Source organism: Gymnoscopelus microlampas (genome assembly GCF_963454915.1).
Source record: "Gymnoscopelus microlampas genome assembly, chromosome: 10".
Lineage (NCBI taxonomy): Eukaryota > Metazoa > Chordata > Actinopteri > Myctophiformes > Myctophidae > Gymnoscopelus > Gymnoscopelus microlampas.
The window spans coordinates 50,990,875-51,006,716 of record NC_139947.1 but is presented as its reverse complement, the minus strand read 5'-3'; the positions used below and the strand labels follow the sequence as shown (position 1 = coordinate 51,006,716).

The 15,842-nt window shown below is 43.7% G+C and overlaps 1 protein-coding gene across 4 annotated transcripts in view; it reads right to left on the bottom strand.

Moving 5' to 3' along the window:
* Positions 1-6,951, bottom strand: part of LOC311053537 (uncharacterized protein) — a 122,884-nt gene extending 115,933 nt beyond the window's left edge. For all 4 annotated transcript variants that reach the window (XM_084069136.1, XM_084069137.1, XM_084069138.1 and 1 more), the window contains exon 1: positions 6,436-6,951. The gene's annotated coding sequence lies outside the window, so the exon portion shown is untranslated. The remainder of the gene's footprint in view (positions 1-6,435) is intronic.
* Positions 6,952-15,842: the final 8,891 nt, after the last annotated feature.

Here is a 15,842-nt window from a genome sequence, read left to right as displayed (position 1 = left end):
AGGGCGTCCGCCAAATCTTTATGTGATATGATTTTTCTTTTTACCATAACCACTCGAAACCTAGCATCCCTTACCACTCGAAACCTAGCAGATCTACAAGCTCACAACGCCTCGCGCTGCGAGGCGTTGTGGACTTGTAGATCGGCTATTTTTGGCAAAGAGGTATAGGTGTAGAGGGAAAAAAGAGCAGACCAAGTAAACCAAAAAAAAGTAAAATTTACTTGAGCACCTGCCCCTCAAAATGTCTGTGCACGCCACTGAATTTACCAACCGATGGGTTTCTGCCAGTGTTGATTTTGACAGCAAATTTTGATTTAGTTTTAGTCATAGTCTTTTGAATAAAATTCCATTTAGTTTTAGTCATATTTTAGTCATCTGAAATGTTAATATTTTTGTCTAGTTTTAAATATCATCAGATTATAGTCGACTAAATCTACAGTTGATTTAGTCGACTAAAATGTATGTTGGCCTTGGCGGTGCCTTGATGGCGTCGTAAAGGCTGATTTTACACTTGGTTGCATGCTGAAAATAGCTGATCTACAAGCTGCGACGCGTTGTGAGCTTGTAGATCTGCTATTTTCAGAGCACAACACCCGAGCACAACCAAGCATAAAATAACTTGTCTTTTAGTTCTACTGGATCTCTTCTCCACTAGTCCCTCACTAACATTTTAGTCTAGTTTTTGTCAATATATTTAGTCATAGTTTTAGTCATCATAGCTTAGTTTTTATTTCGTTTTCGTCAGTGAAAAAGGTGACGTGTGGACAGGGATGACGGGTCAGTAGGAGAGGAGGTGACGTGTGGACAGGGATGACGGGTCAGTAGGAGAGGAGGTGACGTGTGGACAGGGATGACGGGTCAGTAGGAGAGGAGACGTGTGGACAGGGATGACGGGTCAGTAGGAGAGGAGACGTGTGGACAGGGATGACGGGTCAGTAGGAGAGGTGACGTGTGGACAGGGATGACGGGTCAGTAGGAGAGGAGGTGACGTGTGGACAGGGATGACGGGTCAGTAGGAGAGGAGACGTGTGGACAGGGATGACGGGTCAGTAGGAGAGGTGACGTGTGGACAGGGATGACGGGTCAGTAGGAGAGGAGGTGACATGTGGACAGGGATGACGGGTCAGTAGGAGAGGAGACGTGTGGACAGGGATGACGGGTCAGTAGGAGAGGAGACGTGTGGACAGGGATGACGGGTCAGTAGGAGAGGAGACGTGTGGACAGGGATGACGGGTCAGTAGGAGAGGAGGTGACGTGTGGACAGGGATGACGGGTGGGTATAGGAGAGGAGAGAGAGGAGAGAGACACATCAGGCTGCAGAGGAAAAGGAGAGTGGCATCGCTCCAGTCCTGTCGCCTCGGGTTATTTCACCAGGCAGAGATTGTTCCGTGCCCGCCTGCCCGCTGACTGTTCTGTCAACCCCTCCACTTGCATGCCTCCGACTCTTAAGGCCCACAGCAGCAGCACCACATAATAACATGCTTGATGTTTAATACATAATGCACCTGGGGGGGGGGGGGGTGTGGGGACAAAACAGCCTGGGGAGAGGCTGGCACGGAACATGCAGGGCTGTAAGGCAGAGAGGGAGTTGTGTCCGTTTTTTATTTTTTAGAATGAAAGAGGAGGAACAGATCAGAGGCTGGGGGGTTTGCGTGGGTGGGGGGGTTGACGATCGCCCAGGGAATCGAATCAACGGGTGGCACATGTAGACACAGCTCCCTCTTTTGCCCAATCTGCGGTGTAGGCGGCTGAATTTTTGGGGAACGCAAACGTCAAGCGCTCTGAACTTATTATTAAGTAGTGTGTGGGGGAGGGGGGGTGGTTGTGTGTGGGGGGGGGGGCTCTGTGCACCTTGACACCAGCCATTACGTAATGGTGAATTTATGCTCCGTCACGCAGCGGCGAGGCTCGTCAAGAATTTAGCAGATCTACAAGCTCACACCGCTGTGACGGTATATATATATATAAATCCACCTTATAAATGCTGAAATGCCGTATCCGTGCGCCAGGAGCCATAAATCACCGGGTTTCATTTTAAATAATGGTCGAGCTGGACGTGCGGGGGGGGGGGCGGGCGCATCATCAAAGTGCATCCTCTTCCACATAGTTAACACCCCCCCCCCCCTGGCAGTGGACCACACACTCGTCTCTGTCGGGTGGAAAGCTCATATGTCCAAAAGTGTTACTTTTCAGGGTTCAAATTCAAAAGCAGCAAAAGTAGCAGATCTACAAGCTCCAAACGTGGCGGTTCAACTACTAGGGATGGGACGATATGGAAATCACATGTCACGATTATTGTGGCAAAACTAATTACGATTAACGATATTATCGCAATGATCAAAATTTGCTTAAAACTTCAAATGCCTTTTTTTTTTTACCACTTGAACCCCCACCCCATGCAGGCTCCCTATTCTGGGGGGTAACGTTCGGGGTAAAGTAGCCGATCTACAAGCTCACAACTTGTTGTGAGCTTGTAGATCTGCTATTTTTAGCGAATCGATTTGTGTAGAGTGAAATAAGAGCGTATACCAAATGCGCTCTTTAACCCATTAAGACCTGGGGCGATTCTTAGGGCGTTTTTTCCAAAATAGCAGATCTACAAGCTCGTAGCGCGGCACTCGGTGCCGCGCTATGAGCTTGTATATCTGCTATTTTTGAATAGCCAAAGAAATCTCAAGTGACACAGATGCGTTCCAGGTCTTAATGGATTAAAGGTCCGTTTTATCGCGTATAGAGGGTTTAAGTGGTACTGAATGTTCAGCCCAACAAAAGCTCATTCATCCTATAGTGTATGACGGAGAAAAATAATAGTTACAATATGGAGATAAGAGGTTTCTGCCCGACAACAACGCTATGCTACTGCTGCCGCTGCTGCTGTGTAATTCCGGGCATCACTCCACTATAAAGGCAGGAGAGAGAGAAGGCCCTCAGGGGTGACCCTCCTGTTTAAGTCAACACAATGGGTGTAATGAGGTGAGATACACACTCGTGTGTGTGTGCGGGCAAGCACACACACACACACACACACACACACACACACACACACACACACACACACACACACACACACACACACACACACACACACACACACACACACACACACACACACACACACACACACACACACACACACGTTTGTAATAGTATACTTGTGAAGACATCCAACATTTTAGGTGAGTGATTTTATGAAATTGTTTTTTTTTCTTTTACAATGTTTTGGTCATTGCTAACCCCAAAATCTAAAGCTGAAAACAGCTGATCTGAGCTTGTAGATCAGATATTTACGGTGCGCGACACTGCCGGCGCAACTTAAGTATGAATCTGACATAACTCCAAACTGAACCCCTGAACCTATAACCTCTAAATGTCTAATCCTGTCACTACCCGCAACCCCAATCTGTTTCCTAATAGGCTCTATGCACAGCAGCCATATTGGGAATGAATTGGGCCCCTTCCTTACTTCCTTCACAGGTGTTACCAATGATACTAATTAAGCCTCTGTTCCATTTAGTGTGGCATAGTGGTTGTCTTATTTTCAAGGACCCCCATAACTCTGAGAGTGTACAAATGGAACCAAATGGACCCTTACGGGTCCATTTGGTTCCATTTGTACACTCTCAGAGTTACACACCCACCATAAGGGGCCATTTGGGAACCAAAATGGAGTGATTCTACTTTCTAGTGAGCCAACATGCACGATATCAGCACCCTGACCAGAATGGAACAGAGCCTTCATTAGTATCATTGGTAACACCTGTGAAGGAAGTAAGAAGAGGCCCAATTTCTCTCCAATATGGCTGCTGTGCATAGAGCCTATTGTAAGCCTAAATCTAATTGTTTTTTGAATGATAAACAACCATTTCTCTTGTGAGAGCCAAGGAGAAGTGTCCATTTCTGAAGTTCTGTGGAGACCTCACAAGTATAGTAACTTACACACACGCACACGCACAAACGCTCACACACACACACACACACACACACACACACACACACACACACACACACACACACACACACACACACACACACACACACACGCTGGATGGGAACCCTCACAGCATAGTAAGTGGCTTTCATTCATCAACATGCAGGAAACATGCTGTAGAAGTCATAGTCTCTCTCACACCCAGAGAGACACTGAGAGCATTTAAATGAATGGAGGCTGGCTCACAGGTGAGCCAACCATTACACACTCACTACACAACCATTACACACTCACTACACAACCATTACACACTCACGGACACACACAACCATTACACACTCACTACACAACCATTACACACTCACGGACACACACAACCATTACACACTCACTACACAACCATTACACACTCACGGACACACACAACCATTACACACTCACTACACAACCATTACACACTCACGGACACACACAACCATTACACACTCACTACACAACCATTACACACTCACGGACACACACAACCATTACACACTCACTACACAACCATTACACACTCACTACACAACCATTACACACTCACTACACAACCATTACACACTCACTACACAACCATTACACACTCACTACACAACCATTACACACTCACTACACAACCATTACACACTCACTCAGTACTCACTGTTTTACATACATACACTGACACCAATAATGGGCTGTGTGTCTAATCCATTACCCTGTCCCTGTGATGTTAAAGCTGCAATCCTTAAGTTTTATGTATGAGCCTGTCTGTCACAGTTAGTCTATTATATAATCACCTAATCACAATTACTTGAGATAACCGCAATTGTTTTGCAGAATTGCCATAATCGTGTCCATGTTGACAAATAAATAAATATGTTATAATTTAGAAAAATGTTAACAACACAATGGGGTCCCTGGCACAACCTGTTTTCAGATGGGGCTCCACAGCCCAATACATATAATTTTGGGGGTCCATAATATTGAAGAAGAAGAAGAAGAAGAAGAAGAAGAAGAAGAAGAAGAAGAAGAAGAAGAAGAAGAAGAAGAAGAAGAAGAAGAAGAAGAAGAAGAAGAAGAAGAAGAAGAAGTCCAAACCATACATTCATTATTCATCACTTCAAAACTGGCCTCCCTATTTTGGGCATCGTCGTTACAGACAATTATAGCAACAAATAAATGGCAAAAATAGCAGATCTACAAGCTCACAACAACGCAATAGCAGATAGGGCTTAAGTGGTAAATGTTTTTGATGAATTGACACCTCTGACATCAATTATAGCCTGCGATTTAATCATGAATCAAGTCTTGGAAGAATCAAGGCCAGTGCCGGTGCCTTTCTCCTCCTATACTGTATGTAGCTGTCATCACATGCAAACCCACCCACCCACCCACCCACGCCCTCTAGGAGGCACCAACCAGGTCCTCCCTCCCCTCCCTCCCCTCCCTCCCCTACATGGGGCGGATTCATTGATGCTCTCCTCTGATATGAAGGCTCCTAACAAGAAGTCAGAGCATCTTCATTAATTAGCTCCACGTCTTCTTGACATCTGTGAGCACAAAGAGCAACACCTGTTTTCACCCGAACCGACCCGAACCGACCCGACCCAGACTGATTAGAACCTCTGACAACAGCGACCATAATATATCGACCTCAAATTGGAGGCTTTCCTTGAACAGAGATATGGATCCATTGATGGCTTGCGTGTATGACATGCGTTACGTTGTGTGTGTGTGTGTGTGTGTGTGTGTGTGTGTGTGTGTGTGTGTGTGTGTGTGTGTGTGTGTGTGTGTGTGTGTGTGTGTGTCATAATTCCCATATGGGCAGCGCAAGTTTCACACCTCGCCGACCATGCAATTGACCGCACAGCACTTCAACCAAAGGACCTCATGAATGATTGATCAGATAAATGATTGATCAGACAGGTGGAATATCGACAATTCTACTACAGCCACACAGTAACAAATAAATAAATAAATCCTCAGCGTTCATTTGACTTGAGGATGAATAATAGCCTATAATATACAAACGGGACCCAACAAAAACACACCTGTACACTCTGAGGTCTAGGTTACAAATGTAACCAAATGGACCCGAAAGGGTCCATTTGGTTACATTTGTAACCTAGACCTCAAGAGTTGATGAAATGAACAGGATTTCACGCTGCAATAAAATAACGCACGAATCCATCGGGCAACAAAGTAGCTTTTTACAAAAATGAGCTCATCGCGTGCACGAAGCCACATGCGCACACCTACATAAACACATACACATATCCTACATATTCATACATGTATTATATCTATGTAATAACTCTCTCAGCCTCTCCAGTGCGCTGGTGTGGTGGAGCATCCACTGGTCCACATGTATTATATATACATGTGTTATACATTGTATTATACATGTACAGGCTACATGTATAAACATATATCCTACATAATACATATTCATACAGTGTGTAATAACGGTGTAATAAGGTACTCACTCAGCCTGATCGGCGCGCTGTGTGAGGAGCGACATTACGCAGGAGCAGCATCTCTGGTGTCAGTCAGTCAGCCAGCGAGGAGGAGGAGAAGAAGGAGGAGATCTTCTTCAGAGGACTTCTCCTCCTGGGACTGATGATGATGAGGATGGTGATGAGGATGATGAGGGGACAGCATGCATGCAGCGGCAAGCCGAGCTTCTTCTTCTTGCAACCATGCTTTATGCACACACACCCCAAAAAATAAGATAGCAGACTCCTTCTTCTTCTCCTTCGATCTTCTCCTTCCAAAAAAAACCCTTGTCCTCCTCACACCAGCATCCTCTCCTCCTCACTCAACGATGAAGATGCGACCATGCCTCCTTCATACGTATGCAAACAGCTCTGGTTTTTGTTTCTGTCTTCTAAGGTTGTTATTTTCTTCCTTTCCTCTGAACCGTTATCTGGAGCACAAAGTGATGATGTCTGTCTGTGCTCCTATGTGTGAGAGGCTGCTGGTGCTGACGTGCCAAGCGGAGGGGCTCGTCTCTCCTTCCTCCTCTTCTCCATCTATGATCTGAGAGCCTCGCTCCGTGTAAAGAGGCGTGTGACAGAGAGAGAGAGAGAGAGAGAGAGAGAGAGAGAGAGAGAGAGAGAGAGAGAGAGAGAGAGAGAGAGAGAGAGAGAGAGAGAGAGAGAGAGAACCAGCCTAACACAGCCAGGCTCTCTCCATTCACTGAAAACTACTGACTGTCTCCGAGCAGCTCCCCCTGGCGAGAAGCCATGGTAATAACCAGTGGTGGAAAAAGTAGGCTACTTTTTTTTTTACGTAAGTAAAAGTATCAATACTGCAAGGTAGAAATACTCTGTTGCAAGTAAAAGTCCGGAAATCAAAATTGACTTGAGTAAGAGTACAAAAGTATTGGCATAAAAAAAATGAAAGTACCAAAAGTAGGCCTACTCATTATGCAGAATGTCCCATTTCACGTTTTACAGTAAATAAAGCAATAGACCAATTATTTGTTTACTAACATTGAGCCTGGACGCACAGGTGATTGTTTCACGCAATCAATTCCCAACCTGTTTCGGGGTGCACTGGTTTCAGCACACCCCAACCCCCTCTTGTGTGTGTTGGCTAGTGAGACGCGTCCTAACGAGACCTGATATAATGGGTTTCGTTGCGCGCATACTGGCTGCGTGCAGCCAGTGTGACGTCGTCTGTTAAGGGGTCTATAGCCAGAACTCCAACGTCCTTCTTCTGGTACTTTGAATTCATATGCAGCACGGACGCGTTTGTAACCTAGCCTGTGAGTGAAACAAAGTTGTGTCGCAAGCTTCTTCCATTTGACGGTGTCAGGTTAACGCGTTTGGGCGGCAAGCCATCCTCAGCGTGTATGAATGTAAACATTAGGGACAGTGAAATAGGGGGACCAGGTGTCGCACAGAAATCGATCCGTCTAAAAAAAAAAAGGCTCGTTCATAGGCCTCATCATAATTATTTATACAACACATAAGTCCCTATAGGCCTATATCCATTACATATCAAAATGACTAAATACCAGTTGAAAATGTTTTAAAAGACAGTTCATGTAGGTACACTCCCTTGACTTACTGTCCCTTGACTTATACTGTCATGTATAAATTGTATCAAAATCTTTTGGAAAATAGCAGATCTACAAGCTAACAATTGTGAGCTTGTAGATCTGCTATTTTTAAATAGCCAAAGTTTAAATAGGGCTGAAGTGGTTAATGTGTTTTGGAATAATAATTCAAATCTACAAAGTAGTAACTATATTTTACAAATAATTGTAGTGGAGTAAAAAGTGCAATATTTTTCTCCGAGATGTAGTGGAGTGGAAGTAAAAGTATAAAAAATTGGAAATATTCCAGTAAAGTAAAGAAATATACCTTAAAATTGTACTTGAGTAAATGTACTTATAGTTACTTTATCCCACTGTGAATTGGGAACCCAATGATCATTTATCAAGTGGTAATGAGGTTACAAATAATTCACATATTCAATAGGGGTCCTTGGGAGTGGTACCAGGGGGTCGCCTGCACAATTAGTTAATATAGCGTCACAATCATTTGAACCAGGCACTTTGCCCATATTTTATGCTCTGGTTATTCAAAAATAGCAGATCTACAAGGTCATAGGGTGTCACTTCGTGCCGCGCTATGAGCTTGTAGATCTGCTATTTCTGGAAAATCATGAAAAATTATGAAAATCATTAAATACATATATTTTTTTTTAAACAAACATTTTTAACTCAAATCTTTAATTGTGTTGTGTATTTTTGTGTGCTATTTTTGTTGTTTCAGTTCCTTGTATTAAGTATATATTTGTTTATGTCCCCTCATAGAGGATATGTATGCGGATACATGAATGAAATGATTTAACTTAATTTGTCCCCCTTTTTGTATAGGTGATGGGGTTTTACATGCACAAAAAAAAGGGTTGAAATGTCTGTTAATAACAGGAACATAAAACGTTTGTTGTGGAACAAACGTGTGTGGAAATTATGTGGAAATTATTTTAAAAAAATATATATATAATAAGAACTGAATGATTTATTGTGTGTTCTGACTGAGTATGTTTGGGCTCAATGGGGGTCTGTGGTCAAATATATATCAATTTGGGGGTCCTTGGCACAAAGTAGTTTGAAAACCAATGGCCTATGTACATTGATGTTCTTCACAGGATATGGGCCGTTTGTCCTGGGCTTGTGGCGAGGAAGGAAGGACGCAGAAATATCAGATGGTGAAGGCTCTGCCACTGGAGTAGACCAGGCTATATGTATGATGTAAAACTTTTATGAGCATGGGCCTAAATAAAGAAAGCATTCACATGCTTCTGCTGCTTGTTGTAGTGTGTGTGTGTGTGTGTGTGTGTGTGTGTGTGTGTGTGTGTGTGTGTGTGTGTGTGTGTGTGTGTGTGTGTGTGCGCGCAAAGCATAGTTGGCTGCAGTGGTGTAAAGTAACTAAGTACATATACTTAAGTACTGTACAATTTTGAGGATTTTTTTTACTGCACTGGAGTATTTCCAATTTTAGTTACTTTGTAGATTTTTTTTTTGTACATTCTGCATAATGAGAAACTTTTGGTACTTAAGTATATTTCGATGCCAATACTTTTACTCACGTAATCTTTGAGTACCAGACTTTTACTTGTAACAGACTATTGCTACATTGCAGTATTGATACTTGTACTTAAGTAACAAATGCGAATGCTTCTTCCATCACTGCTTGGCTGGTGTTCTCCCAGTGAGCTGCATGAGAAAGAGTACAACTGGCCCAGCAGCCTGTTATATAGAGGGAGATCACCAGGTGTGCCACATCTCCACTGATGACACAATGACTCCGCCCTCCCATCACTCCGGAACACCCCAGACACCAGATTAGTAACCATGACAACCATATTAATAACCCTGACAACCCCATGGTTGTTGTCACAATTTGGAAAATGGCTGAAGTTATTCTATAAAGTATATATAATGATTTGTTACTTTGTGCATGCTTGAACATTTCGGCTATAGACCAGGGGTCTTCAACAGGGGGTCCGGGACCCCTAGGGGGTCCTCAGAGTTACTACAGGGGGTCCGCCAAATCTTTGTGTGATATGATTTTATTTTTTTTACCTTAACCACTTTGAACCCTAGCATCCCTTTTCTTAGGAGAACTGTAGCCAAAAATAGCAGATCTACAAGCTCACAACGCCTCGCGCTGCGAGGCGTTGTGAGCTTGTAGATCTGCTATTTTTGGCAAAGAGGTATAGGTGTAGAGGGAAAAAAGAGCAGTACCAAGTAAACAAAAAAAGTTTAATCTGAAACAAATTTAATACAATATAGAGGGGGTCCCTGCTTCATCTCTCTCTCTCAGCTAAGGGGTCCTTGGGGTGAAAACGTTGAAGACCCCTGCGCTAGACAATCAGTAAGAGCATAAACAAAAAGTTGAAGGGAACATTTAGGTCTGAAAAGGATGTAGGTACTACTGTGCATGTTCCAATCATGCATACTTGACATTACTTCAGACCATTTTCAATTTGTTTCACATTTTGGAAACAGTAGCGATTAGCGAATAGTTGCCAATTTAACATTGAGGCACCTACAATAGGTGCCCACTACTGTTCCTATATCCGACGGATATCATGTTAGCTAGCTCGCCTTCATTTGCGGCCTGCTGTTATTTAAAAAAATCAAAAGAATCATTCACATACTGTTAAAGCCATTTGCTTGCTATGATAATAATCTCTGAATATGCTACCACTTGCAGCAATGCAGTATAAAGATTACATCCCTGTGTGTGTGTGTGTGTGTGTGTGTGTGTGTGTGTGTGTGTGCGTGCGTGCGTGCGTGCGTGCGCGCGCGCCCGTGCATGTGTGTGTGCGCGCGCACGTCCGTGCATGTGTGTGCGCGTGCATGCGTGTGTGTATGTCTGTCTTCACACATCAGATGCTACCTAAATTAATTTAGCTGTCACTCTGTCAAGGAGCTGCAAACACCATATCTCAGCCTCAGTAATAGATTGCCGTGGCAGCAGGCAAAGTGGTATTGAAATGAAACCCTTAGAATTCAGGGAATCACAGCATCCAGACAGCCCTCAGACAGCAATGAATGAATCTCCCTCAGCCTGCTGTCAGCAGCAGTGTTGCCAGAATTTGCTAGAGGAATAAGCAACCAGGGTCTAGGAGAACAAGCCCAAAAGAAGCGAGTATATAGGCCACAGTCATGAGCACTTTAAACATATGCATTGGCTATTTGAAAATAGCCGATCTAAAAGCTCACAACGCGTCGCGATGTGAGTATGAGGGTCCCTGGTGCAAAATATTAACAAATACGTATTAGTTTGGGGGTCCTTGACATGAAAATGGTTGAGAACCATTGGCTTAAACAACATTAGGAGATAAGCCCAAATAAGCAACTCTACTTTAGAAAATGCAACCCGCAAACTACCAATATTTACAAGCATCTCTCTCTCTCTCTCTCTGATGATGATGAATTGATTGTTAGATGTAGCCTACATTTATGGACAGTTTATATCAGTGTTTCTCTCAAACATTTTCATGTCAAGGACCCCCTACAGTACATCTATTTGGCCGCAGACCCCCACCTGAATACTTTTGTGTCAGGGACCAACATCAAATAAGAACTGTGTTCCAAAAATAAACAAATGATCCCGGCGGTTTGACTCTTATGGATATGAAGCATCAACTGACGGTGAGGAAACGATAATGTTACTTCCGAAAAATTTGTAAAATTTTCGCCAGAAACAGACTGTATAAAATATAAGTGACTGACTATCATAAAAGATACAGAACCTCCTCCCTGACAATATCGCTGAGACAGTTTGTTTATTTTTGGACCACAATTGAATTCTTATCTGAGATGATTCTATGATGACCCAGTTATTCTCCATAGAGAAATTACTTTACGAACCTGGGGATGAACGAGTGACGTCAGGACTTCTGTACTCTATAGCTGATCTACGCAAGCTCACAAGGTGTTGTGACGCATTGTTAGCTTGTAGATAGTATAACCTGTATATGAGGTTAGGAAAACTAAACAAAACAAAACAAAAAAACACTCTTAACTGAGAGAGTACACATACTGCATGGGGTCTTATACATTTCTACACTCTCTCTCAGTCACCAAACAATAAGTGAACTGAGGATTGGGGGGGGGGGGGTTGGTGTGTGTTTGTGTTCCACCCCGCAACCCCATCAAATCCTACCCAACAAAGAGTTATAAAAAATTAAAAAAAACTCTTAACTCCAGAGAGCGCAGAGATGGACCCCTGAGTGCTAAGATAGCACTCAGGGGGTTTTATTGTGCAGAGAATGGGAACACAGGAGCGCTGTGTGTATACTTTCAGTGGAGAAGAAGACAATCCTCTCTTCCTTCTGAGGTCCCCTCCTTTGTGCTGTCACCCTACTGTGAGGCAGACAGTGGGGGTCTTCAATGTGTGTAGTAGAGTATTAGTGCAGGGCGGGGGGGGTCTCTCCTTCTCTTTTACAATGCAGGTCCTCTCCCCTCAGAGCGCCACCCCGCCAGGCCACCCTGTCACTTCACGTTAGTGTCCGTGTCACTGTGTGGAGAGGCAGGGTCCCCAGAGGAAGGGCCATGGACAGATTATAATGACCACGGGCCCTGGGCAACAAACTCACCAATGGAACCCCCCCCCCCCCCGCCCTACCCCCCTCCCCACCATGCCACCACCACACACACACACACACACACACACACACACACACACACACACACACACACACACACACACACACACACACACACACACACACACACACACACACACACACACACACACACACACACACACACACACACACACAGTTCAAGCACACAACAACTGTCAAGCAGCAAGTTATTACTTTGAAATTATATACATTATTATTTTGACATTTGAAATTACCGCCATTTTAGCTCTCGTTCTGTATATGCGCAACTGCAAGACAGAACTTAATTGGAAATTAATTGAAAAACATTTCTGTCCCTATAGGCCCTATAGGCCTACATTTCAGCGTCAATTTAACAAGGTTAACACACTATAACGATCTAATGCTTGATTGCACACCCAGCCTCTCTCAACACAGCTGATCACATCCATGGATAGTCCAAGGTCAAGTATGCAAAAGTAGACCTACACCCAAATCTAGTGGCTAGACCAGGGGTCTTCAAAGATGTTCAGGCCCAGGACTCCTCTAGCTGAGAGAGAGATGAAGCAGGGACCCTCCACTGCATTGCGTTGCTAAATATAAATTGCTAAATATAAATTGCGTTGCAGATCAAACTTTTTCATAGATTTCATAGATAGCTTCATAGACTTGTTTGACAGCACTGTCATCATCATCAATGTTCATGTTTTTTTGTTAGTTTGTTAGTTTGTTTACACATGATCTTTTCTGTTGATATGTTGGATTCATGTTAATGTGTATCTTCAGACATTAACCTAAACCGTCAATAAACTTGACGGTTGGCTCTGTACTTGGTCTGCTCTTTTCCCCCCCTCTACACCAAACCTCTTCGCCGAAAATAGCAGATCTACAAGCTTGCGAGGCGTTGTGAGCTTGTAGATCTGCTATTTCCCCCTCCGAATAGGGATTCTAGGAGTTCAAGCGGTTAATGTAAAAAAAAGAAAAATGATTTGGCGACAGTAACTCTGAGGAACCTCTAGGGGTCCCGGACCCCCTGCTGAAGACCCGTGGAACTAGGGCTGCCCAGTGCCCACAGAAATGGTTGGGACCCTGAAAAGGTCCAGTGAATGGCCCCCATCTTTAGTCATTGATGGGGGCTAGATAGGCATAAGCATGCACACACACACACACACACACACACACACACACACACACACATAAACAAACATAAGCACTAGGATACAAGGGCAAATACACACAAATGCACTTGATGTATTCACTCTCTAGCACAAGGAGAATCAGGGACTCTCTCGCTCGTACGCACGCACGCACGCACACACGCACACACACTAATACAACTATTTGACACAGTATATATACATGCTGATGAAGGCCTGAGTAGCCGAAACACTTCTGTTTGAAAATTTAAATCACCTTGTGAGATTGGACTGTTTCTACAGACAGTATATACACACCAAGGTCAACAAATTTTACACTTACACCACACATCCATCTTAGTAGAAAATGCTATTTCTTACCTTATGGCTTAATTTTTGCTTATACAGCCATCTTCCTGGCCTTTCTGGGTGCAAACGAGACCTTTATAATGTATTTAAAATCCATCTGTTTAGCCATTTCACAGTCAATGGCAATTGCTTGGTCATATTGAGCTTCTCCTGGCTCATCATGAAGTGCAAGTAGTTCTTTATTTTCAGTTTGGGATGATAAGGATGGAAATCATTCAGTGAAATGCAAATGAACACCAGTTAGCCATAGCCACCTCTTGGCTACAGTAACATTAACTGGGGAGGAACAGCTTTCTGAGCTGACTGAAACAAAGTTAGTCATTACATTCTTGCCAGCTCTGTGCTTTTCTGCATGCTGATGTACTGTATGTGCAGGTCCTGGCATGGGAAGAAGAAGAAGACAGCCAGCACTCAATAAATGTCCTTTTTCACATAGTCTTATTTACCTCACCCAGGCAGCTAATAGGTCTTCCTCAGTGTTGTAGGTACTGGCATGGGCCCGCTGCCTGCATGGCCCATTAGTCCACCGGACTAAAGGCATTGGCACTGGAAATTCTGTTCAACATTATCTATAGTAGTTAAGATCAGAGGTCATGTGGCCGGTGTGGTGTTACACTGTATTTGGTGACCCATCTGATTCTGTGACCCGCCCTCTCACCAGCGTCTCCAGCAGAGCACATTTGACATTTTGAAATTTCAACCGTTTCCTAAAGCAACAACATTATAAAATGTTTGTATTGTTGTTTAACTAAGCAATGGTGAGTATTATTAGAGACAAACCATAGTATGTGGGCCGGTCAGCCAACACACACCTTTCTACTGGGGCCGCACACATCATAGACAGGCCCACCAGGAATTCTCCCGGTTCGCCCGATGGCCAATCCATCATTGTGTTTCACACAAAGGCCTAAACCTAATATCTAAATGCCTGGTGAACCCTAGTCTCGCGTATAGCCAGACAACTATTCCACTATCTCCGAATGCTATATAGCAGGGGTCTTCAACAGGGGGTCCTCAGAGTTGGTACAGGGGGTCCGCCAAATCTCTTTGTGATAGGATCATTGTTTTTTACATTAACCACTTGAACCCTAGCATCCCTATTCTAAAGGACAACTTTAGCCAAAAATAGCCGATCTACAAGCTCACAACGCCTCGCAGCGCGAGGCGTTGTGAGCTTGTAGATCGGCTATTTTCGGAAAAGAGGGGAAAAAAGAGCAGACTAAGTACAGATTGACAGTTTACTAAGTATTGACGGTATTGACAGTATTGATGAATATGAAAAGCTTTAATCTGCAGCACAAGTTTATGTAATATATGGGGGTCCCTGCTTCATCTCTCTCTCGGTTAGGGGGTCCTTGGCCTGAAAAGGTTGAAGACCCCTGCTATATAGAGTCTGGAACACCTACACCTCCCCAAATCCGAGAGAGGAAGCTGGCACTTCCATTCACGAAAATACATTTTAAAATATCTTTGCATTTTATTTTTTTATTTCTATTTATGCTAAGCAGCAAGCTGTATATAGTTATATGATTTTGATTTATATTAGGATAAATTTGTGCTGTAAAGACGAAACGGAAGTGGGGAGGAGGCTTCACATCCAGCTTTATATTTTAATCATGATCAGAGCTTCAGAGTCCCTGAGACCCTGACTGTATGACCGGAAACATTTCAAGATTGTGGGAGGCAACGGTCTGGCCACGCGAGATGTGTGAACCCATAACCTGAATCTTTGACTAATTGTAAATCTAACTCTA